This window comes from Acyrthosiphon pisum, chromosome X (assembly GCF_005508785.2).
Source record: "Acyrthosiphon pisum isolate AL4f chromosome X, pea_aphid_22Mar2018_4r6ur, whole genome shotgun sequence".
Classification (NCBI taxonomy): Eukaryota; Metazoa; Arthropoda; class Insecta; order Hemiptera; family Aphididae; genus Acyrthosiphon; species Acyrthosiphon pisum.
Window position 1 is genome coordinate 6,734,168 of NC_042493.1, and position 27,822 is coordinate 6,761,989.

The 27,822-nt window shown below is 27.7% G+C and overlaps 1 long non-coding RNA gene across 1 annotated transcript; it reads left to right on the plus strand.

Moving 5' to 3' along the window:
• Window positions 1–5,560: 5,560 nt before the first annotated feature.
• On the plus strand, window positions 5,561–12,136 carry LOC100569659. The gene is made up of 3 exons (XR_119238.4): window positions 5,561–5,998; window positions 7,597–7,813; window positions 11,645–12,136. It is a non-coding gene; the product is annotated as an uncharacterized LOC100569659 (long non-coding RNA).
• Window positions 12,137–27,822: the final 15,686 nt, after the last annotated feature.

Here is a 27,822-nt window from a genome sequence, read left to right on the forward strand (position 1 = left end):
AAGTACGGTATTATTTTCTGTTTTTTCCAAATGCTACAAAATTATGTGGTCAAATTCAATGATTTGAAGAAATTAAAATCGGAGTTAATGTTGTAATAATAATTTATAAAGTTAACCTATACTTTTGAATATTTGAATAGGCTTTTGATAAAATCCGTAGAAAAATCATGCAGCTTTTAAAGCTAGTTTCAAAATGTTATATACATGTAGGTCATTATAATATTATTTTATACGAACAACACGATGTTAGTGCAATAGACTTCAAGTATAATGCGTGTATGTGTTTGTACATTATATACCTAAATCACTCGGTAGGCCTCGCTGTTTGTTTAGCAATGATAAAGAACCACACAAGCCGCATTGTCGTTTAAAGGACTAAAGGAGGTATAAGGTGAGTAATAGATAACGATGTACACATTATCAGATATTTTAAACACGCTGAGGACAAACTCCAACGATAATTTAATGGCAAAGAAAGGAAAATGGAAATCTGAATATTATTACAATGGTATTTTCGTTTAAATAGCTGATTGTACCTGTACTCGGCCGACGGCGAAACTGATAGTCAATATTTTATATTATTAAATCCTGAAGAGTATTTGATAAATGATAGCTGCACAATGTATAGATATACTATGATTGTATTGTTAAAGTTTATAAAATATAAATAAAGAGTAAATATAAAAGCGGAAATGAACGAAATCGATAACTAAAAAAATACTATTGATACGTAGAAGTAGGTAGGTAGGTAGGTAGGTACTATATAAAGGATAAGTAAGGTTGTCGGTTCGATTTGTACTTAATAATAACCATTATGACGTTATATAGATGTGTAACAATTAAAATGTGAACTTGATTGTGGTTTTTTTCATACATATATACCTACATAATATTTGATAGTCAACAATAATTTAGATAAAAAAATGTGTATATTCCTATAATTATTCAAGTAGAATGGAAATGTGTATAAACATTACATATTGTTGTAAAGAGTTATATTATAGTTGTTATCAATTCATGTTTTTCAACGTTTACCTACCTAATGTTATATGCACAGTATTATGGACTCTGTTATAATTAAATACTAAATGTATATTTGTTGTTTGTATACAAAAATAGATAAGCAACAATTTGTAAACTAGGTAACAAAAAAATCCTATACCTTATAATCATAAAATAAATTAATATAGTTGTCATCTCCCGATTAGGAGTGTCTTACATACCTTATCTTAACTCTAGAATAGCTACATTAAAATAGAAAAAGTCCACTAAAAGTTATTAATAAATTATCATGTTTTAAACTTTTAATTTTAATTTGTAGTTAGGTATATATATAGTTGGCTTTTTTAATGTTTAATAACGCAGGATATTAGTGTGTGTAACATAATAATTACGGACCAGGATAAAAAGCCCTTGTAAAACCATGATGATATTTCAAAAAATTGTATCCCTTGTTTTTTCTACTTATAGTGATATTTATACCTATATAATAATAGTGTATTAAGTCATCCAAGTGCAGGGAAAACATCTCAAACATCTCATTAGCCACCACTTATATCCACGCCTTCTGGTGTTCAACTATACACAGTACGAAAAAAAAAATATTATGTTACGTACGAAAAAAATGGATTTATGTAGGTATGTATACGTTTTTGGTTCACTATAATATTACTACAATATACCAGAACTTTTTTAATTATATTTAAAATCTCTCATAAAAGTTGTTTATGGCTATAAGCTATATTACGATATATTCAACATTTATTAAAATAATATATTCGAACATATACATAAACCTAAATGGGTAGATTCATATTATAAAAATGACATTTTTTTAAAAAATTCATTACGTTTTGTTCAACTGGAATAGTTCTTAATATTACGATTGAACGAAATATTACTACATCTATATGGATAATTTTATTATTAAAATAGGTGTTTTATTTTCTAAAATAACGTCAGTCCAATTCCAAATAAAGATCTGTAGGTATAATTTATTAGTATTTCACGGTATTGTAATAACCATAGGTAACTATTATATAGTGAAATCGTCTAAAATCTAAATTCACTGCGGAAATGAATTATGTAATCCAATATCTATTACAAATATTATACTTTCTAAGTACAACAGTATTTTACATTTTGCAGATCGTGGTTTTCGAACTGACAGAATCCTAGTAGAGTTTATAATAAAATTAAAACATCTTGTTATTCTACTCTAATAGTGACTAATGACAGATATGAGCACACTACCGCTAAGTTGTTGTTAAGCGCAACGTTATTTGGCAACCGGCATTTTGAAAGCAAAATATAAAGTATATAATATAACATATGTATATACTAGCATAATATATTTTAATATGCATATATAAATAAATGTACATTTAAAATAAATTTCCAAATACACAAGAATTACATAATATACGTATTATTGTGCGTATCAAGTGAGTCTAGCTAATTTTTTTTTTGTAGTGATCGGTAACATATTTAGCAGCGATTACAAAATATGGCAAAATAAATTGTTTTCGCATGGTATTTGACGGTTTAAAAATACACTGTATCACAAAATAATGTGTTGCTCTTGACATTTTTTTCGGATTAGAATTTCTATTATCTTTGCTTACAATTATTGCTAACAAGTGGTCAATTGTGAATACTTAATATTATGCAGTATATTACGTGTAGTGATGTATAGTAGGTATATTAGTGTATGCGTATTGTTCAAAAGAGATGCATTTAATGTATACGCATCCCGGGGAAAAATAATTTTCCACCCCCCCCCTCCCATCATCAAAAAAAGAAGAAATACCAAGTTAGGCAATAACAAAATATATTTTATGAAATCAATCATAAATCAGCTGAAAAAAAATTCCAACTAAAAAACAATATGTTCCGTTGTTAAGTACTTCATAACAAAATTAAAAACCAAGGAAGTCACTCTGCTGCAGTATAGTAGATTTCGAGTGTACATCACTATTATGTAGGTCACTGTAATGTATATAATATAATAAAATTGAATTCAATAATAACATTTAATTTCACACGAAAAAGGGCGAAAAACGATTCTAACTATAGAGACGATTTTACTATTTTGATGGATATTTTTAATATTTATATATATCATATTATAGAGTAATATTAATTATAGTCGATAAGTGTGACTTAGTATGAATTCTTGAGGGGGAGGTAGAATGTGGTAAAACTAAAAACATATTAGACAAAAGTACACTATTGCCACCTCAGTAAAATATCTCGGGGCCTATATTATTACTATTAGCATAATACGATAGGTAGAACTAACTTCTTTAATGCGCGTATAATGTAATATTATATGTATAAGTAAAATGCGCACAAAAATTAGAAAAGCGAGCTGGGTAATGTAATAATGTATATTATTAGATACACGGTACAAGTAAATTTACATAAAATAATTTTACCGGATATATTTTTAATATACAAATGGTTCAAAAATATTTATATGCATAGATGATTTTATTATAGGTATCTATTCACTTTTATAAAAGTTTGGAAAAGGTTAAAAATCAAACTTTTTGGTAGGTAGGTATCTACTTTATTTGAAGATTTGAAGAAAAATAATCACACATAAGACCTTCCCAAATTTAGGAAATGAATTGAACGCACATTTTACCGTTAAATTGCACATCTCTAAAACTAATCGATTTGCGAAACAATAGTTAAACATGTATAATGTGTATTATGGAACATATGTTGTGAAGCTCGACTATCCGAACGGTGCGGTACGTCGGCGCGATGACACGACGGTGAAATATTATTGTTGATATTATTATTGTGCGTTTCCTAGTAGTGTTAAAGCATGACGTTAGCGACGGAAGTTTGGACAGATTTAATACGGTTTGTGAGCATTTGTATTGTACATTTTTACCGAAATGGACGTCGGCCAATAAATATAGCGTCGTCTCCGGCCACGCGGCTTGAGAACAGACTAGTTATTAATATATATATATATATAAATGGACTTTTTCAGAAAATAAATTCAAACCACACCGCGTTTACAATTTAAATCACAAAATACTACGCGCGTCGCTAAGACATATTTTGACCTTTGCGAACGGTTCGGGCAAGCTAATGTACAATGTAACGCGTTATTGATTTATATAGATGTATCTGCATTGCATATAATATTTTGTTCGCTTGCCATCATAAAATACTTTACAAGAGTTGCCATAATGATCACTGTAGGCGATAACTGACGATAAACCTGCAGCAACACTGCAGTCTGCAACAGTATATACAATTGTGTTAAACCTCGATGATATAATATATCCAACAACAATACCTATTATATGCACCACACCATATAGGTAGCTACCTAGCTACCTAGGTATAATAATAGGTATAATACGTGCCTATGTTGTCGTCATCGTCGTTGAATCGAACTCGGGAGTTTGTACATTTTATTTGCGATCAGACTATTGATTTATTTTCCCAAATGAGTCAAGTGTTACTGATTATCAAAACTAAAAATACACCAACACACGTATATCGTATTATATTTTAATAAGGCATTGTTAGAGTTGCGTCTCGTTGACCTAACGAAACGATTTTTGTGCCGCGTTGTACAATAGCTAAACACAGCTACTTTTCCGAATTCCTATTTACTCGAATTTTGAATATAATAAACAAATAAATCATAAAATGAAAATTGTTTACCTATACTTATTAACCGATAAAAAAAATTATTAAAAAACAACCGTACGACTTATTCTAACTAATATATTATAATCCATAATACCAGCAATTTTAATTCAAAATAATATGTTATGATACTTTGCATACAAATATTCAATTAACAATGGAAATCAATAATTTAATTTGTTTTTGTATAAATGTAAAAATTCCACAAACAAAAGGTTAAAAATTCCTAATAGAAGCTGCAGGTACTTCGAGTAAAGAATTGAAGATTAAGATGTATAGTTTCCAAATTATTAAATCACGAGATCCTAAAAGAAAGAGTCAGAATTAGCGGTGTCGGTGTATGTATAACAATAATTATTATAGTGATTGTTGGTGGGCTACAAATAATATACAAATCTGGTTTTATTATTTTTCAAATGTCGCAAATCCTAAAGTGAATCAGTTGACGGCAGTACTTATAATGGCACAATAATAAATTATAATGAAATGTTTAATGCACAATATAATAATATTATTATGCACACTGCAGACGACACGTCACCGTTTAATGACGGTATGGGCCGTTTAATGACGGTATGGGCCGTGCAATGGTCGGCGATTTTGTCATAGCAGTTGTTTGATAGTTTCGTCGCTAAATTAAGCCGTCTGTCCAGCTCCCACTGAGATCAACCCCGCCGACGCGTTGCAAGTGATAATAATGCAATACAAAAATATATTACTCATTGTTATTTGTTATATACAACGGACTGCCTATATTATTCCTATACACTGGGTCGCCGCCGATCCGGAATTCGATTTCGACGAACGACGCAAAAATAGAGAGGGACAGACGGAAAGAATGAGTGTGTGCGTGCGTGTGTGTGTGTGTGTGTGTGCGTGTGCGTTTGGTTTGATGGAGAGGGTGGGGGTGGGGGAGAGTTGAGAGAGGAAAGGTCGCCGTGGCCAACACAATGATGTACGATAATCGTTTCCGCGACGATATATCGGCCCCCTACGCGATTCGACGAGCGTCCCGCACCGGTACCGGTTCGCGAGAAAGGGTGGAGCGATCGCACTCGGAAGGGATGATAATACAATTTTGGGGTAAAGGCTCAATTACGTCCGTATATAAAACACAGATTTCTGCATGACGGCTTATTGTCGTAACCGCTACACACCGTCACGGAGGACCCGTCTGCGTATCATCACTGTACAGCAACGACTACGAACGAAGCACTCGAACACACAACAATCTCGACAACTATATCACCGGCCGTGCCATCGCAGATTCTCTATCTCCGATCCGATTCCACAGATTGCTGTCCGTCCGAACTATAACGAGGTAATTATTGTCATTATTTTGGCGTTTTTGCGACCCCGCGTTAGGTTTTATAATAATAATAATATTATGTCGATCTAAGCTGTTCCTAATTTAATCGTCTTACCGCGCTTATCGATGTGTAATAATAATAATAATAGGATAATTTATTATGCTTGTAGATAGGTACTTATATTTAATATTTACGTGGGTTTGAATTTTTAAGCTCGATTATTCGTTCTATATCGTTGGAATTTCAACAATGCTCCGAAAATATGTACCTTTATTATATTTTTAAAACTTTCGAACATAAAATATTTAATGTACAATATAATCATTGCCATCCGAGATAATATTATTTTATGAGGACTTTTAAAACAAATTTTATTAAAACAGTAAAAACACCCCCGCAATCACTAAAATAAACCATAAAATCTCGATTGAAGACAAAAAAAATATTTAAGTAATTATATTAATAAAGTAGTAATATATTGCAATAAAAAAGCATTACTTTATATTATGTTAAATATAAGTGTGTGATTGTTTATTTAATTATTATTAATTTATTTATTAGCATTATGTTATATTAGTTTTTAATAATAATATATTATTATTGTATATTATGTAAATTAGTTTTTATAGTAAGCTAAAATGTTTGTTTAACTACGAAGTAATTTCGTATAATATTCAAACACAAACATGATCGAGTTCGTGTTTACTGCAGTACAAAGGTACCTATCATAAAATATAAGGGGTAAAAAATATATGAAAAACATTTTAATGTTTAACAAATAAGCGTTTCTTCTACGTAACAATTTTGTTATGGTTTTGCAATTTTGTTTTTGATAAACAGTCTGACGCAATTTTGAAATCGAAAATAAAATCGTCTACAACCCCTCTTTTTTTCGCCAAATAATTGCGATCCACTTAATCACGGTCATTATCGTACTCTTCGGCATTTCCCTTGGCCCAAATTTACGTATTGTTTTCAAGCCACGTGCCAAGTTTATCTGTCAACGTAAAATGTTCAAAAATGCCAATCCAAATAAACTATACAGGTATTATATTGTTTTAACGATAAAGATTTTCTGTAAATGTTTAAACCATTTTTCGAATGTCCGTTTTCCAATCAATGTCGTATTGTTGCTTTTACGAAACGTTCCCTGGAATATATTTCATAAATTATACCTCTAAAATATATTATGTTTATCATCTTTGAAAATAAACAAAAACCATTCCTAGAATGGCTGAAAAAAACATACACACGTGTGTATTTTACGTTTGGAAATGTCTCTATGCTTCAATGACCGGACACATCAATGGGATTCGGTCTCGTATACCACAGCTCGGTAATGGGTTTTTAATGACAATTTTTTGACACCACATGACATGACATGACTGCTGCACTGGACCCTAAGACGATAATTATTTCGCTTCATTGGCACGTCACGTGTAGTGCTTATGGTCGTATTCGGATCTATCTCTCGACGGTAGAATATAATATTTTGTAAAGAGTTATTACAAACAATATTGTGTGTTTTGTCCACACATTTTCCCCGAAGACAGTTTTTTGACGTGTTTTAATATTGAACATTTTTTTTCATGTTTATACTTTGTTACAGAATTAATCATGTCTTCAAGCTGCACATCGAAAACTACCGACTACTACTACCAGATGCGGCAGAAGAACAACGAGGCGGCCAGAAACAGCCGTTTCAAGAAGAAGGTTGCCGAAATCGAAATATCCGTTCAAAAGCGCAAATTGGAGGTGACATACGTGCAGTTGAAGAAAGAAATTAAACGCATACAAATCGTCAAAGCTTCTTAAACATCAATCAGGTCTGTTCAATATATTGTATTATATAATATTATGTATTTTTACGTATAAAATATGACAAATAAATGATAAATAGTTCATTGGGCGGAACAATAATATTACAAAACACTAATATCGGATAACATTATGTTTAGGCATATTGTTCATAAATATTATATCGTAATTGTTGACATCTGGTTGTAGATTGGGGTGTGGGTGGGAAATTTGATGAATGGGATATTTTTTAAGAAATTTCCGCGGGGGTAAATTAATACATATTATTTTTGTTTATTAGTCGTTTCTGACGTAGTGAGGCCGAAAATACACGCTGTAGAATTGGCGAACAAAAAACTATTTACCCTCATCGGATCTGTAAAAATTATTATAACTATATATAATTAAAATTGCGTACGACATCGACACGAGCGAACTAAAAGAAGAATGCATTAGTAATGATTTTAAAGTGTAATGCACGTAGAAAACACATAGAAGAACACACTTACACAGTTACACTATATATAATAATAATTTAATCAATTGCATCAATGTAAATAACTTATGTACGTAGTATAACCTAATTTATTCAAAAAAAAATTACTTGTAATAGCACCCTGTGTGCTGAAACATTTTAAATTAAATAAATAAAAAAAAAAGTGTAATGCAGCATTACACTTTAAAATCATACATAGTAAAATACTAATTAAAATATACAAATAAATTTACAGTGGGACCTCGATAACTCAAACATATTAGTTAGCCCCTGCATTTCAATGTGTACCTACATACAATTTTTCTATAAACTGGAATTTTTGATAACATACGACTTTTTTTTTTGTCCTCGATGGGTTTAAGTTTTCGAGGTTTCGCAGTAATTTTAAACCAAACGCGTCTTTAATAGTTGTTGATAAAAAAAACCTTTTACAATAGCGCTCCGACGGGGGGTAACATAATCCATAAGGTATAATGGACACGACGGCCCCGGGCGGTATTCGGATTAATACAAAAAAAAATAGTCGGGACGTTAAAAAAAATAAAAGAAACAGTTTCTTGCTGCAGTTACTGCATATTATTATTGTTTTCTTGGCAATTTTTATCGGTTTTCTCTCTGGACATTTTGCGATATTTGAACCGTATAAAATACCATTTGGGTTCAATTTCCAATCTATATGGATAAACAGTAATAAATAATAATATCGTTCAGATAAATAAGAAGAAAAATGATGTGGTTTTTTTTATTATACTTCGATTTTATTCACTATAATACTCCTCGTTAAACTTTTCAAATAAATCCGTGGGTAACTAGAACTAAACTCATTTTCTTTTCCTTATGACATTCATTCGCTAATCAAATATTACTTCATGGACACACTATTAAAATTTAAAATACAAATTGACAGACATCCCTCGCAAACATCTGCACGTGCGCCGATACCCTGTGCAGGACAACTGATATTGTAATTAGGTCCCCCGCCGATCATCGGTGCAACGAAAATGACGTCGATGATCTCATACATACCGTATAGGTATACAATGTATAATAATTGTATGCACTATTATATTACGACGACGATGACGATATTATTATTATTCTGTGAAATTTGCTTTTTCGATTTTGACCTTCGAAATACCGCCGCGGTTCCCGGGAGACTTGCGGCACCACAATGCATATTGTGTGTACGAGCGAGCGTTCTTAATCGTTTTGTGTGGTTCAGTTTTGGCCGATTGTACAGTTAAACGAATGGGTATTTGGCGAGGACGAATATAGCGTATAATATTATAATATATTATTATAATTTACGTACGAACTAGAGAGTGACCGGCGGCGGACCAACAAATTGTCGGGTATTATTATTATTATTATTACACATCGCGAAATCCTTTTCGTCGCGAAAAATTTAAAATATTATTATGATAAACTCGACGCTCGCACCTTACCTTTACGTCGTCGTATTGTGATATAATAATATGGTGCATGACAAACGGACCGTTTCGGGTCAAAACGGTAAAGCGTACAGAATATAATAGGCACACCTGTTCACGTGTGTGTGTGTGTGTGTGTGTGTGTGTGTGTGTGTGTGTGTGTGCATAATATTTTATATTGTAATGCGTATAATAAATAAAAATTTTAAACCCTTACCTGGCCGTATCAAAGCGACAGGTAGTTGCGTTTGGGACGTCATCACTAGCGGAGGGCACGATTTATCGTGTAATAATATAATAATAATATGTATTTATAATAATGTCTCTTCTATTATACATAATATATTGTTAGGATATTAATGCAGGGTGTAAGTGGCGGATGTAAGAAATGCATCTCAATAAAAAAATTTATTTTATACTCCTGCAAATACACTCAGTACAATATATTTTATAATAAGTGCGGCGGAGAAAACCATAATATAGGTATTAAAAAATCGTTGTGGAAACGCGGCGTTTGATCATACTATAAATAATAATAATTAATATGATGAACATAATAATATAACATGAATACAATAATATCATGTTGTTCAGTTGATGTTTATACAAACGTTTTAATAATCAATCGTATTTGTCGCGCAACGAAAATAATAATAATAATAAAAACATTGTCAAAGAATAAAACATCGTCGAACCCGTCCATAACCGATATAGGTAATAATAATACGTCATATTTCTCGTCGCATGCAAACAATACAATATTTACACTAAACAGACCAACGACGGTTATTACTTATTAGACATGAGTGGGTACTTACGTTGGTGTACATTTTGCTAGCACCGTGTGCCTTTGTCGTTTATTCATCGAATAATGCCGATTTGTGTTATTTTTGAAAGAAATTTAAGTACCTAATCATTGTTAAAAAACTTCATGCGTAATAGTAATATGTTATTATTATTATTATTATATATTATATATTATTGGGTATATAATATTATTATTAGTATACAATTTATTATTGTCGAGGGGGCAATGCATTGTTGGCAACGTTCGGCTCTCAGTATTTAGTACCTACTCGCGTTCCAATTGTTGTCAGCATATTTACTCTTTCTTTTGCTCGGGCCAAACATCGCCGCCCAGTAATATTATATAATGACGTTTTGATTATTTGGACCTATAATGAGTTATTTCGACGTCTCAAATTGTTGCCACATAAAACACTTAATTAAACCTCTATATGACTGTTAACATAAATACATATAATACATGTACCTGGTGTATGTTCAATGTACCTGCATGACATACATAATCAATAATAATACTCTTTTCGTTATTCAGCTTGTTTCTGCATAAATATACGTGTATATATCTGTATATACGAACTTTTTTTTAATAGTTCTTAACGTTATGTTTATCGCAATAGATAACAAAAAATATGTTGTCTGGAATTTAAAATAAAAAAATTAAAAGATAATCACGTTTAACTCGTTACTTCAAATTGTGTAACATTTTGATAAAGTAGGTGCCCAGTGATTCATTTGAAAATAATTTTAAAACTGAAACACTAATTAAATAACTGGTTAATTTGTGGCCCCATGTGTGTAAATAATTTAAAGAGTACCACACTTATACCTTTTTGGTATACTTGACTCTGAACACAACGTTAACTGAAATTGTTGAACGAAAACTTGAGAAAGTGATTGAAATATTTAAAACCATAATTATTATTAGGTATTACTAATTAATTAAAATAAACATTATTAATTCATATAACTGAATCACTAAGTACTTATATATTTTTTAATTAAAATAGGTATACACATAGTCACAATAATTTTATTATTATATTATATATATATTTTATTATTTATTTTTAGTAAACTAGTGAAAACCATTACAAATTAATATAATAATGATAATAATTTGTTTACAGGCTTTATTCGTGATCATGGCTGCAATATAAATAAAACAATTTTTCAACTGGAAATTTTTAAGTGAAATAAATTATGAAAATGGATTCTGTTGAATTTCTAGTCAAATACTAGGTACATTGTACATCACTCAATAATTTGACTGTAATTTCTACAAGAATGAAATACATATAATTTTTTTATTACCAATAACTATTATGTAAAAAACAATATTTTCAGGATAAAAATGTACTTTTTACTTTTTAAACTTATATATTTTTATTTTTATTATTTTTATTATTATTATTATTATTATTATTATTATTATTACTTTTTCCTATTATTATTATCTCATTTTTTTTTTGTAGTAGCTTACTTAAAGTGTTTCATAATATTATTTATGTAAAATTATTATTTTTATTACAAACTTTTTTTTCAGATTTTGTAAATGTCGGCATAATAATATATTATTCACCGTACAGTTAGATGTAAAAAATATACATACCTATTGAACATAATGTTGCATTTTGCTATTTATTTTTCCTTCTCTATTAAAATATGACATAATATCGTAAGATGTTTCAAATACCAAATAGAGATAGGTAATATACTTACTGTAATAGTTTATTTATTTTACAAGTATAAATAATATGATCAATCGTATTATATTATTGTTGCTTTGTATGAATCTCTTATAAGCTTTTTTTATTTCAATACATTTGGTAAGTAATCGGTGTATGAATTAATATTATTATTAAATCTGTGTATATATACGCCGTGTAATACCTTCCTTTAGTAGATAGGTTTTAAGTTGTTATTGATTTAAATTATAAAAGTTTTTGTAACGAGCGTGGAACAAAATATCTTTTATGGTAAAAATAATGATCATTATATATTTTCAGACTTATTGAAGAGTTATATAATCATTTTAGTTATCAGCAAGCATATCGATCACACATATTATACTGAGAATGAACGTATAAACTTTGATACAATTATTATTATTATTATTATTATTGCAATGCCATAAATACTTATATGCCAATATAACATGCATATTAACACGTTTAGATTTAAATCACGAATACTCTTAGCCTATGTATGTTTTAGATTGTGTGGTTAGTGTCTTAAGTGGATACTTAAAAATGCTATCTTATATAACCCTTGTCTATTACGCTTAAACAAATTACTTTTACATGCACGTTATGATGGCGAAGGTGTACCGACTTCTGCAGGTTTAGAAGATGCTATTCCGTTCACCAATATATTATTATATATTATTATAATGTTATATTGTATCGCCTCCACCGCAAAATAAGTTTACTTATCCTCACAACAATATATAATTCTATATTATAATATCTTGTATTATGCCGTTGAAAGAGGAACATGTTACGTACTATATAATATTATCTATAGAGCGGTTTTTATTAATCCCACTTCTCTCTCTCTCACCATACCACCCATTCATATTATAATTTTTAAGTGCACAGTAATTAACAAATGAGTAGGTACTAATACAGCATTAAAAAAAATTATCTGAAATTTGGTAAATATACATTACCTAATTATATTATAATCATTTATATTATTATTATAATACTATATACCTAGATACACAAGGAGATAGGCGATACCTACAGTAAAATAATTAGTACCTACGCAATAGAGCAATGTGCAAGTATGAAATTATTGCAACATTTGACATAATTAAAAGCCAATAAATAGTTACCTAAATTAACTTGAATAAAATCGTGTTTTAATTTTAACAATTCAATAGTAAGTTATCGAAAACTGTTCTTTTTCTAACTTTGTTATGTATAGGAACTCATTTTTTTCATCATCAAACCTCAAAAAAACTAGTATTGTGTCGTAGATAATAAATTGATCACATTAATAATAGCCTAAATTATATACACATTTCACTGTAATTCAAATTTAAAATATTTATCTGGGTTTTATTAATTAACTGAAGGTCAATCACTACATTTTGGTCATAAAAAGCAAACATTTTTAAAAAAAGTTAAGTAATATTAAATACATTAACTACCTATATATAGATAATAGGTAATAAACCTATAAGTACTTATTAATAATATTTACATGACAAAAAATATTTGATACGATAGTTGTAATACAATCGACTATTTCTAATAGATAATTCCTAACGAAAAAATATATTTTTTGTGTACAATTATTTGTATATTATTATCTTCTATATTATAATCACGACGAGTTTAACAAGTTAGGCATAATACTATATTCCACGGCGTTGTACTCGTATAAAATCTACCAAAAATAATTTTGTGTACACAAATAAATAGTAATATATGTGCTGCTTTAAAATTGTTCAACACAATATAGGTTTATTTATCATTATACATTTACAAGGAGACAATAATTATTGAGTATAGTATATTTGATTAAAATTATTAATTATATAGCCAAACATTTATTTATTTTAATGAGTTTATTATAATATATATAATTAATCTAATACTATGGACATTTAGAATTGTAGAATTTTCAACATTTAAATAGTTATTTCGACCTAATTATAATATTATGATGCGTATGACGCTTAATATGATTGCCTGTTTGAATATTTTAGCCGTAGCTGACTAGTAGCAAGGAAACTTTATATATTTTACAATAATGAGTTTTATGAAATGATAAGCAGAATTTAATGTGCAATCAACGGAAATGTAAAATGTCTATTGTTATTATTATTAGCAAAGTATTGACGAAAAACGACGTATATAATAAAAAATAATAACAATACACATAATAGGTACCTATACATAATTTAATCGTAAAACATAATGATATAATATACTAATGTCTAATTGAAAATGTTACGTTGTATATTATAAAATTTTATACAGACAATGCAATTTTCAAAAAACTTAAATTTATTTTATGCTATTACTTATTTTACAATTGTTCGAAGAACCAATTCACACTGTTAAATGTACAGTAAGCCGGTATTGAGTCAAAAGTTAATATCAATAATATATGTCATAAATATCCTTAACCTTATATAAAAGGATAGGCCTGTTTTATGTACCAATTTTCTGACGACACAAATTTTTTCACACAGTTCCCAATACTTTCCTGGATGTCACCACGTCACCCGTTTTTTAATTTTTTTGTCTGAGGGAGGAGGAGATGGGATAACGTTTTTTTTCCACAAAGTTGTTCCAAATACTTTCCTGAGTATCACCACGTCGTCTGTTTTTTTCATTTTTTTGTCTGATGTAGTGGTGGGGGGCGGGGGTGGGTTGAGACTGGTGAGTGGGTGTATTGTATCTAAGGGTTCTGGTATTTTAGCGTGTCATTAAATAATTAAACGATTTTCTTTCACAGAGTTGTTCCAAATACTCCTCTGAGTAATTAATTATTTTCAATTGTTTTGTTAGTTGTTATTTAAGAAAATGCATATATCCCGATGTTGTTGTAAGTCGTGATTTTGTTCGTAATTTCAGTAACTGAACTGTATTCCGTTTTTATGTTTGAAATATACCTTTAATGTCTGTTGTTTACAACAGTTGTAGGTAGGTACATCAAATAATCGTTTGCACACTTTGTCGTAAATATAAAGACTGTCTGAAATTAAAAACTACAGATTATTATAAATTTTGTTACATGCATAGTTCTAATATTAAATACAATATGAGAGCTGTATGGAAAACACCGATCACTTTATTTTTATACCACGAATAACTGAATCATATAAATTGCGTTATCGAAAAAATGTAATTTCAACTCTCAGGTTTTTTTATATTTTCGATTGGTGCGTCGTCGGTTGACGCCTGACGGGTCATCAACGATTACTGACTATAGCTATATGTGCCCACACGTCATCAATCTCGTGTTTGGTATTTTTCGGAATCGAGTTTTTATTAATTACTTTTAATTAATTAGTAACCACTTTCCACTCTACGTTTAAAACACAAAAATGTACCTTTTATTTTTGTATTTAATTTTTTTTTATGTATTTATACATTTTTAATTGCATATTTGCATACGTGTACAATGCACAACTTAACATTTTTTATTTGTGCATGTTAATATAATTTAATTTGCATACCTATTTACATGTAATCATATAACTTTTTTTAATAAATATTTATGCACATATTTCATAATTTTCAGCACAATAAGAACCTGCAAGCCCTAATAATTCCTGTGTGAAATATTATTTTCAAATACCGCAGATAAACCTAATAATGTAATATGTACACCTACTGCATCTATGTATAGTAAATAGTTTATTATGTATATATTTGTTAATACTCTCGCTCGTCACATTTATCTATAATATTATATAAATATTCTTGGATGGAGATCTTTTCTTTGTGCCGGTGTCATATACTCATAATATGTACCTACATATTATAAAGGGCCAATTTGATCAAATGTTTATTTAGTTATTCTATTCAACCATAATTTGTTCATTGCTCCGGGACACCGGCGCGTGTCTGCGGTGCACATTATTTAACAAAACTTTATCACACTGGATGTTATGTAAAGATTCTTGGTTACACACTTGTATTGTTCGCGTATGTTCTATGTATGCGTATTCCGAAGTAAAATATTATCGTTTATTTTTGTATTTTGTACGGTCTCTGTATTTTCTGAGCTTGGCTGCTTCGCAGGTAAAACAAATTATTCGCACGAAGCGTACTTTTTAGGCTTGTGTTCGTTTATTTGAAAGAATACTTGAGAATTGTAATATTATCAGGTCAAGGTCGTTTCAAGTTTGAGAGAATTAATTAATCGCTTAGGCAATTCGTTATTTTGTGTAGTGCTATAATATGCATAATATGTGACATGCGTATATACGACGATGAACGCGTCTGATTTGGGCAGACAGGTCCTAGGCCTGGTTTACAATGAGAAAAATAAAATTAGACCAGATAAAATTAGTTAACAGAATTGCGTCTTTGCATAAATTTTAATTTTTCTTCACATTATTAATTTTATATTATACATTTACTATTCATACCGTAGTTGATATTATCCATGTTATATGTTATTATTTTATCAAATTTTCTAAAAAAAATTACTTATTTAATTAAGCAATATACAAATTTCACAAATGATAATCTTATTTAAAGTCTTTTACGATATTTAATTATGTATAGTCACATCTCAATTTATTATTTTTTTTTTTTAAATTAATACGCTGTTATTAAATTGTTGGTACTTAATAGTTATAATACCTATTATTATTAACTTTATTAACTAATTATTACACTTTTCTTTATTTTGTGGAAATGAATACAATTTGTATAAAGATAAAAACTTACAAAGGATATGAAAAAAAAAATCCAGGAGGTAGATATCCAAAAAATTAGTCATTATTATTGTTTTAAGTATTATTATTACTTACTAATAACAAAAAATAAATTATTGCACAATATTGTATTTCTTGTTGGTATACTTATAATAATAATATAATATAAATTATTATTAGAACATTTTTGCTCAATTTTATCATGTGAAAAAGAAATTAAAAAATACATAGGTACCTACAATAAAATAGTAATGTTTATAGTGAATAATAATATGCCTATAATATTAAATACGAATTTATTGTTAGATACGTACCTACTATACTTATTATTCCGATTTATTTATGACTAACCTTTGAAACTATAATAACTAATAAGTAATTATCATTTAAAGTAACAATATTTGAAAGAAAAATATTTATTTAGGAGTATAATTGCATAAAAATATAACTCCATTTTTTTTCTTATAGTTATCTTATAAACATTTTTATATTTGTTTTTTAATTGAAAAATGAACATTTAAATTTCTCATGATGCGAGTAGGAACCTCAGTAGAAACCAATAACTACCAAATAATAATTTAAAATTGTTTTCACTGAAATAATTATGCAACAAAATTGAATTATATTAAAAAACCAAAAGTGAGCGCTGAAATGAAATTCAGTAGGTATGAACTTCATTAATAAACATTAACAATAGCTACCTACATTTACATTGTTAAATAATAATGTTCACACAATTTAGTAATCACATGTATCAAATATAAATTGATAATAAATATTCAAATTAGGAACGTAAATAAATAAGAAATATTAAACCTCTATTTTATATTCCATTTATTTTGATTCTAATTAAAGGGCGGATTAATGCTAATGATTTTATCCCTAAGTGTCATTATTCTCCGTGTAAACTTTTTGGTTCAGTAAAGACAGTACTTCAATCAAATTTAAAGTCATGCATGTAATAACGATTGTAACTTGTTAGTAGGTACAAATTTAATGTTACAAATTACAAATTGTTGCAATAGATATTCATAAAACAACAAAATTCAACGTATTATGCTTAATATTTTCACTATACACCTATGTTACGTTTCAGGTATACTAAACTAAATTCATATTTATAGGAACTTGTAAATTGATAATTTTATAATTTTTAAAATTTTTCCATAAATATTTGACATCGATGTAATACAAAATATGTTGAATGTATTAAGATTTAAGACCCGGCTGCTTGCACGTATAATGTTTTAAATATACCTAACTATTTAAAAAATTCAGGAATTGTTTAACATTGGATCCACCCGCAAAACTTTATCCATCGAACGTGCGATGAACTACATTTTTCCAAAAAAAAAAATCATCTGTAAATTAGTGGATCAAAGTTTTCAATGTACCAGCATAATATTCCACCAAATTATTGTGTTTCAAAATATTGTTATTCGTTACGATGATAAAAAAAAAGGCTTCATAGAACGTCTAATTACTAACATCCTGTTGTATCTTTATCTGCGAATAATTACTGCGTATATATTATAGTATAATGTACTTGTATAATTGTAACGAGGAGTGCATAACCTTTATACTATTTTGAATTTCTATGCTTTGGTAATAAATAAATACCATAAAAATAATTGTTCTAACCCACTAATCTACGGAAAAGAATAAAGAAATATTTTTCATTAGATATTACAACTATACTATATTTACAACTATACGAATTGATGTGTTTTCGACTTAGCACTCAGCTATTATAATATAATTATTATATTGGCTAGTTGACTTCGCACTATTGTTACGGTTATTTAAGCAAAATGCATATTTTTTTAAAAATTTTAAATAGCACTACTATTAATATATATCTTATTATCGCATAGCCCGTAACAGTATTATAGTAATGTTATAGTAGGTACCTACTTACATTAGAAAATTAACTGAATAGTAATAATACATTATCGCTGTACATTCTTTTCTTTTGGATTTAAGTATTAAAAAAATATGTATATAGAGATAATTATTATCAGTGAAACTATAAAAATAAAACCATTTTTTCACGTAAATTAATCAAATGTAATTAAATCCAAATTGCTTGACGTTGACGAGTAAGGACTAGTAAAGTATAAAGCATTTAATAGATAATTTAAATATTTGGGGCTTACGACTTTTTCGTGCACGATTTACATTTGATTTAATTTGTTTTTTTTTACCGACTTCTTGTTTCTGCACGGTTGCACTACAGTGAGTAGTGACAGTACCTATGTATTAGACTTAATGGGTAAGTACTGTAGTTGATAATTATTATACTCTTTAGTATTTAGTATAGTGCACCATTAAATGTCAATAATTGTTGCCTGTCTACGTATTATTATGTTGAGTTTTGAAAACATTTCCGATTTGTTGAAAATTAATAATAACAACAATAGTGATAAAATGCAAACTCGTCAAACCTATCCTGGATATACATGGCATATTGTATGAAACACAAAAATATATTGTGAGGTCAGATTCTACTCGACTTGAGTTATTTTAATCGTGTATTCGTGTTTACTTACTCGCGAATGGGTGACACATAATAGCACATTTGTATGACGTATATATTTCATACCATAATATTATAATTACTATAGCCTTATTGGCTTGAAAAACATTTTTACACACAATACAATTATTTATTATTAACATGAAATACAAATTATGTGACTTATCGTTCTTGCTTTAATTTTCTGTAATTCAAACACCAAAGGTCAATGTTCGTACAATAGAAACCAAATAATATGTCGTTTGATATTTTTATACACATCATATTATTATACTACGGACCCTTTCAATGATAATAATAGTTATTATTCGCAGACAGACCAACTGTACCTATAGTACCGTATCATAATCTAGGAGACCTTTGATACATTAGATACGAGACTACGATTTGAAATACATACGAATAGACTCGATAACTATTGTCATCGCACATCGGCATCAATATACCTACGGCGGTTTTGTTGATCTCAATAATTGAATCGTATAATAAATTGAGAAAATTAAGATCATCATTATAAAACGTTGTTAGGTACCTAAACTAGTAAGAGTAGGCACATTAATCCTTCTGATTTCTTTAGATTCTTCTCTACTCGTGTACATTACTTTTTAAGTGTTATTAATTTTCCGTAACCATGTAGGTACTGATGTAGGTACGCATAAAATGTATCAATACCCATTAGTATTTAAATATAATTTACAATTTTGTATTTATTTGCCGTTTAATATTTATTTTTGAAATACTTATCAAGTAAATTTTAAATTTTGAATATTTGCTAGAACACGTAGGTACTTACATTTAATCACCTATATTTTATTGCAAATCAATCAATTTATTATAATACGGTAGATATTAATATCTACTAACGACTAATTTCAAAACAAATTTAATTTAAATTGTGTTTTTATTTTAGGACTTTAATACCTTTGGTCTCGTAAGTATTATATTATACGCATTTGCTTGATAACATAATAAATCATATCACATGGTTTTCACGTGATATGGCAATATCAATTATCACCAATGCCTAGTTATTATTTTTTTCTTTAAATCAACTTTTACTTAAATGAATATTATGTCTTTATATCGTGACTGAGCATTAAAATTATTAATCCAATATTTAGTTTTTTTAATCTTGTATACTTAATTAGGTCATATTTATAAGTAGTTATAATTTATAGTGAAAATTTAATTTATGTAATTACTGACCATTTTCCATTTCATTCAAGTTGAATGTATACATATTCAAAACGAATTAATAAAAACGATTATTTTTTATGGTGAGACAATTTATTATAATACACAACTCACAACGCAATTGTATAAATATACCATTTAAAAATCACTACGCTAATTTTAGTGATATAATATAATATTCAAAACGTCAAACGTGTACGACGAATATTACCTATATGATAGTGGCATACGTAGCATAATTTACCTAGGTACCTATTGATTTAAATCAGTAGGTACGTATAGTCATAACAATAATCGCTGATAATAATCACTTTCACATTAATTTGTTTTCATATAAATTTAACTGATTAGGTATATTTTATTTCGTTGTTTCTTTTCACTATTCGACGTAACTACATAATTACTTATTGTCGATAATTATTGAGAAAAAACTATATTCTTTAATTGGTTAATTTAAAAAAGATAAATTGTATATTTATCACGTATTACTAATATATTATATATATTATATTATATGTATATAACATATATGTCAGTTAAATGTAATACCTACAGTCCAGGTACGTATATATAATAAATACACCGATGGGATAGTAAGTACATATACCTAGTGTAAATAATATTTATCTTATAATTTTTATAGCGTTATACAAATCCAATGACGTAATCCAAAACCAATATGCATTAATTCATTTTCGTTATACTTGTACTGTTGGCTGTTTTATATGTTTCATATTTTGCAAAGGTGGGCATTAACTAGTTAAAAAGTTAAAGTTAAAGTTTTTTTTAAAGTTTTTAACTTAACTAGTTAGTTTATTTTCTAATCGACTTATGAACTTAACTAGTTTAATTTACAGTTGACATAATTTAGCTTTTCTCAGTTGATTTTAAAAAAATCTATCAAGTTAAAAACATTTTGAAATTTTTCGTTTATACGTAAATATTACTATATCAGTATAAAATAAAAATAATCCAATACAAAAACACAAACATTTCTGTTCTTTTTCTTGATAACATAATTTTGTGTATACTTATGTATTTGATTAAGTTGTAAATTATATATTATGTGAATTGCAATTATAAATGATTTTAATACAATTAATAATTTTAAATTACAAATTGACAATATTGTTATGTTTTAATGTTATATAACTTATAATATATATGAAGGTCATGTACTATATCTTCACGTATTAACATTCAATTGCTATACGATATAAAAAAAATATATTTGTTAAATTATTAATTTGAGATGAGTATAGTTTAAATTAGTAAATAATAGTAAAGTAAAAGTAAAATGGTATACACTAGCTAGTGTACATTATGATAAAAGTTCAATAAAATTGTTTTTTATAATTTATAAATTAGAAACTAGAAAGTCACATTCACTCTTTATGTGATTTACATACTATAATTAAAAAAAAATAGATTAACTTTTAACTTATCTAGTTAAATTTATAATTTGTTAACTGTTAACTTTTAACTTATCGATCTTATGTCCTCTTAACTTAACTTAACTTGAGTTAATTATTTTCATAAACTTGCCAACCTTTGATATTTTGTATTTTGTATATTATGCTTTTATATATTAATATCATTATCAAATCTGATAGCAAATTTGTAAGCGTCAATTATTATGACATAATTATGACGTCTGTTTCATAATCTATAGATCATTCTGTTATATAGATATAATTTATAAAATATGAATATTATGATTTATGAGTATAAAGTTTATCACGTAGGTTTGTCTACAATATTATGACACAGTATACAATAAGTCAATAACATTAGTTAGTAACGATAAATTATTTATTTAAATATTTTTAATTATTATATGAATAAATCAGGGAAATTAAAATCCATTATGTCCTAGTACTATAATTCCACATGTATTAACTATGATTTGCGTTAATACGGTTGTACACCCTAATGCCATCATAAGAGGAATCATGATTTATTGGCTGCATTGAATTGCGAGCCAAAACACAAATTTGGGTCAAATTTTGTGTAATTTTTTTTTTTTGTGATGCAATTTAATTGCATGCCTATCCAATTTTTAGAATAAACTTCCGATTTGCTACTTGATTTATATATTTGGCATACAATAAAATTATAAAATTTTCCTTTACACTTTTTTTTACGACTATATCAATTAAGTAACAAAGTTTAACTGGTAGGTTGAATTCTGATGTGCTTAAAAATCGTACATTTTATTATATTTTTAATATGTTACAATTATAGTATGTATATAATCATAAATGTAAAATAATTAAAAATAATATATATAATTATTTTAGATTCTGGGCGGAGCGATGAATGCATTGATCTTACAATGATATGTATAGTTTTTGTTTTTTGTACCAAAGTATACACCATTTATAGAAGTAAAATTGCTTCAATTTTCTACTTCAATACCTTTTCTGGAAGAAAAGTGAATATAGTTAATATTTTGGAATTTCAAAAATACCCTGCACTTTTAAAAATAATTGGAGAAACGAAAAAAATATTAGGGAAACTTTAATTTTTATGAAAAAACAATTATAACAACAAAATTGATTTCCTTATTTTGTTATAATTCAAAAACGAATAACTAGAAGAACTGAAAAATTTCAAAAAATATTTACATTTATAGCATTTTCTATAGCTAACCTAACCTAGGTGGTATAATTTTTAAAATATTTTTGCTCTTATTTTAGTTATTTGTAGCCTTATAGGTATTTCATATTTTCAAATTTTATTTTACTTTAACATTTTTCTATAAATATTGATAAAAATTTTTCACTCAGTCAAAAAGCTTGAATATGTAATGTAAAGTTCCTCATAAGTTGTTACTATAAAAGTTTAAAAATACTAAAGTTACAAAAGTTCGATTTTTTTTATAAGCATTTTAAGTTTGACGGAATTCTTACCTAAATCACAAAATTTCCCAAACTATTTTAAAGTTAAAAATGTATAAAATGTTCAATTTTTATAAGTAGGGCTTGCAATAAAATACTATAATAGTAATATATAAATATACCTATCATCAAATGTATTTAATAATATAGGCTAACAAGTGACAAACCGTCTTCACTCGGAGTCGTTTTTTGTATGCAATGTTTTATCATTTAAAACATAGGTACTTTATAGTGACTCACTCAATGACGAGGTACATCACCTACTGTAAAGCAGAGTGATCACATACTTTTTAAAAAATTTTATAAATTTGATTTACGGCTAAAATGTGTATGATAATTATCAAACGAATCCAATAACCGTTGTATTTGGGTTATTTTTATATGTTTGACCATGAAGTCTCTATATTATGAAATTGTCTATGTCTAATGAGTACCTAATGCATCTAGTAATTTTTTTATTACACAAAAATATGTTTTATTATACAATTCCATAAAAATATTATACGATAAAGTAATTAATAAAGCATAAGAACCCGTGATACACTTAGTTCTTTATCAGCAGCTCGTAACTCGGAAGCACCAAAAATAAATATTGCATGGAATTCGGTTGTTAATTACCTTTAATCATTACCTGTGGCACCAAATTTAAATGAGTCGGATGTATTGTATCGAGTTTTTGGAAACCTTGGAAAAATATTTTAACACCTAATGTCATTTGAAATTATTGAAGGTCATCGTGATCGATTACTGTACGATATTTCACGGTCACATTTTTAACGCGTACCTAATTTAAATATTGATCATCGAATCACAAATAACTAAAACAAATTGAATGATATCTACATAAAACGTTTCCTTGCATTATCTATTGTTCAAGAAAAACTTATTTATTTACTTATTATGTTTCTTTTTTTTGTAAATGTCCAAAACATAATATTTTTTAGGTATCATGTTAAAAACTTACTAAAGTAGAAGGTAGAAAGTCCCTTCAATTCCCCATGAAAATTAATTTTCAACGATCGTTGAACGCTGTCATTATTATACCTATTTACTTATGTAATTTCGAAAACGACAAAAAAAGTATTTTCGTATAATCATAGTATGATATATTATTAAACCAACAGCTTTAGAAAATTATCCTACAGGCCAAGCAGATATAATGCCAAAAAATATTATATAAATGTTTTCTAGGCCCTAAATTGAGTTGGAGAAGTTGACTGTTAGATTTAAATACTATACTTGACACTAAAGACAACATCATATAATATAAATACATAAATCGTAGGTAAACTTAGTTTACAAACTTAAAATTATAGTAAGCAGTAACCAAAAAATATCAACTAGTAACTACACATGCGTCGGTACCTCCATAACTGGGCCTAAAAATATTCGCTTATATTTACCAATAAACCTTACATGGAGGAAAAGAAATAAAAGTACAAACTATTATGTCTGGGTGCATAACCTTAAAGCAAATTCATTGTATACCAATTTGAATTTTGAAGGATTTGGCAGTATAAATAATTTAAATGAGCAATCGTCAAATCTCCACACAAAATAATGCAGTACAGTATATACAGTATGTGGTATAAATTATGGTATAAATAAAATAAATACCTATATTACTTAATACACGATCTGTCTAATAGTTGGAGTTTCAATTTTCAATCATTATTCGCTTTTACATATTTTGTGCGATATAAAAAATGCAATATGCTAAATACAAAATAAATGTAGGTATATTATGATAAATACATAATTCTAAATTGTTAGGTTAAACAAAGTATTGTCGCTCTATATATTATGTAATGTACGAGTACGGCGATCGGCGACTAGACGGATATAGGATATATTATAGGAGACTGAGTATCGGACACATGACCCTAGACTTCCTACGCTTACCCTTCTAGCCAGTGTTGTATTACTTATTATTTTCAATTTGATACATCATCGGCGCATTCGTAAAATGATTCCGAGACGACATCCGTTGCAGTTTTCTCAAAAAACTATTGCGATTTCGTGACAGAGCACAGCTTTTCGAATTTATGTTTGAATATAATAGTATTTTTTTTCTCAAAACCAATATTTTTAATTTATTAAAAGAGTTTTGAATGATACATTTCCCATTGTGAATCACTTTGATTCTCCCAGAAAGTGTTTTTCATAATATTGCGAAACAAATAAAATATGCCGTAATATTATATTAAAATATTTCCACTCGGCAATCTAAAAGTAACCTACTTGTAATTTACGTAAAAAAATCAATTTTATCAATAACAATTAATAACAGAATGTGAACGCTTTTTGTGTGTACTTTCTACCTACAACGGTTGGTACTAGGTAGCCAGGTAGGACAGGTAGGTCATTAAACAATTTTTAATTATTGTTTTGTACACACTACACATCGTTAAAAAATATAGAAACTATATTATAGATGTTCATATATTCGTGTGCTTAGCGCAGTGAAGAATACATCGAATTATTACTAAACCATAAATTAATGTTTCATAATAAATAATAATGTTTACTTCTAATTCATTCCAATAAAGAGATAAGATAATTAATCATCGTTTCCAGGGATGGGCAATTCTCGAAAACGGAACTAAGTGGAAATTTCTTCCCGAGAAAATTTAAAATGTTTATAGCTTATTATAGTTGTCAACGCGATCATTTTCTTGAAAAATAATATATATACTATAGTAATTTATTAATGAATAAAATGTATTTACAAGTTATTTTAGTCTATACCCGTAACAAAACAAAATTATCACCCGATTCAAATGTTTATTAATTGTTTTAATCTTATATAATTTCAGCAGGCTGTTAGTTTAAACATATTTATACAAATTTTCTTAGAACATTAAATGACATTTACATATATATATATATATACATATATGAAATATGTAGGGGCAAAGAAGAAAACAATTTCGGTAGTGTTCGAAAAATGTAAAATGTTCAATGTTCATATGCATGGTTGAACCTTCAACCCTTCCCCCCGCGTTTGCCCCTGGAAATATGAAGTGGAAAAGATTAGTAATTGTAATTATTAAATGTTTATATCCAATCCTGTATCTTTGAGGAAGGGAGTGAGGATTTTTGATGCAGTTGTTCGAGATATATATTATAGGCTTTATTATATGCTTCATACCTATTATAGATTTGAGAAAACTTTGTATTTTAGTCTTGTTTCTTCGGATGATAACAGAAACAAATTATAATTCTTTTGGGTTAGTAACAATATCTATATATATAAGAATCTAACTTGATTTTTTAGGCGAAGCAAACCTGTTTGTTTGTTTATTTACTATTATTATTATTAATTATTTATTTATTTGTTTGGACTTGCATTTTTCCATTTTAAATATTATATATTATTCATTGAACAAATAATTTATTGTCACATTTTTTTCTACCTTATCTCTATTCTATAATAAAAAAAAATAAAATTTACCACTCCAGTGTTTGAATTCCAAATGTAGGAAATATAATTTTCAGAAATTAGCAATAACAATAACTACAATATGTAATTATATTATATTATTTGTATATAGCCAAAAAATAGTAATATGTTTTTAAATTAAATTATAAAAATTAATTTCTTCCGGAGGAAGTTCGGGCAGCTAGTTTAAAATAAAATATAAATATGCATCATACGTGTTACATATTAACTAGTCCAGTGATGCTCATACATTTGTACGTAATATTTTAAAAAATTTTAATTATGTATAAATATACACGTGCTTAAATATAATACCTATATATATATATATTGTATAGGTACCTATCTCACTAAGTTTAAATCTTAATAACTAATGAGTATATTGCACATCACATATAATATTATTATATATAATAAGTATACTATTTAATATTTATACAGTTATACTACAGTATTAAATATTTAACTTGTATCAATATATCGTAATATTTCAGTTATTATAATTTATAATATGCCCATGCCCAATGGTCTATAAATTATTATTATAATATTATAATATAGTACCTACTTGTTTTAATTGTTATTAAAATATATTTAAATTACATTTAAACATTTTTGCAGACCTTGAAACTGAACATGAATAAGTAAATAAACAGACATTTTTTTACTATCAGAACATTTTGAACTAAATTATAATAGCATATTATATTCTTTATGTACTTTCCGAAGCAGTAAATAATATACTAAAATTGGAACGATATCGTAGGTAAGCTGGTAGGTATTAAATTTATACATTTTAAATACCTGCCTACTTAAAATTTGGTGTTAAA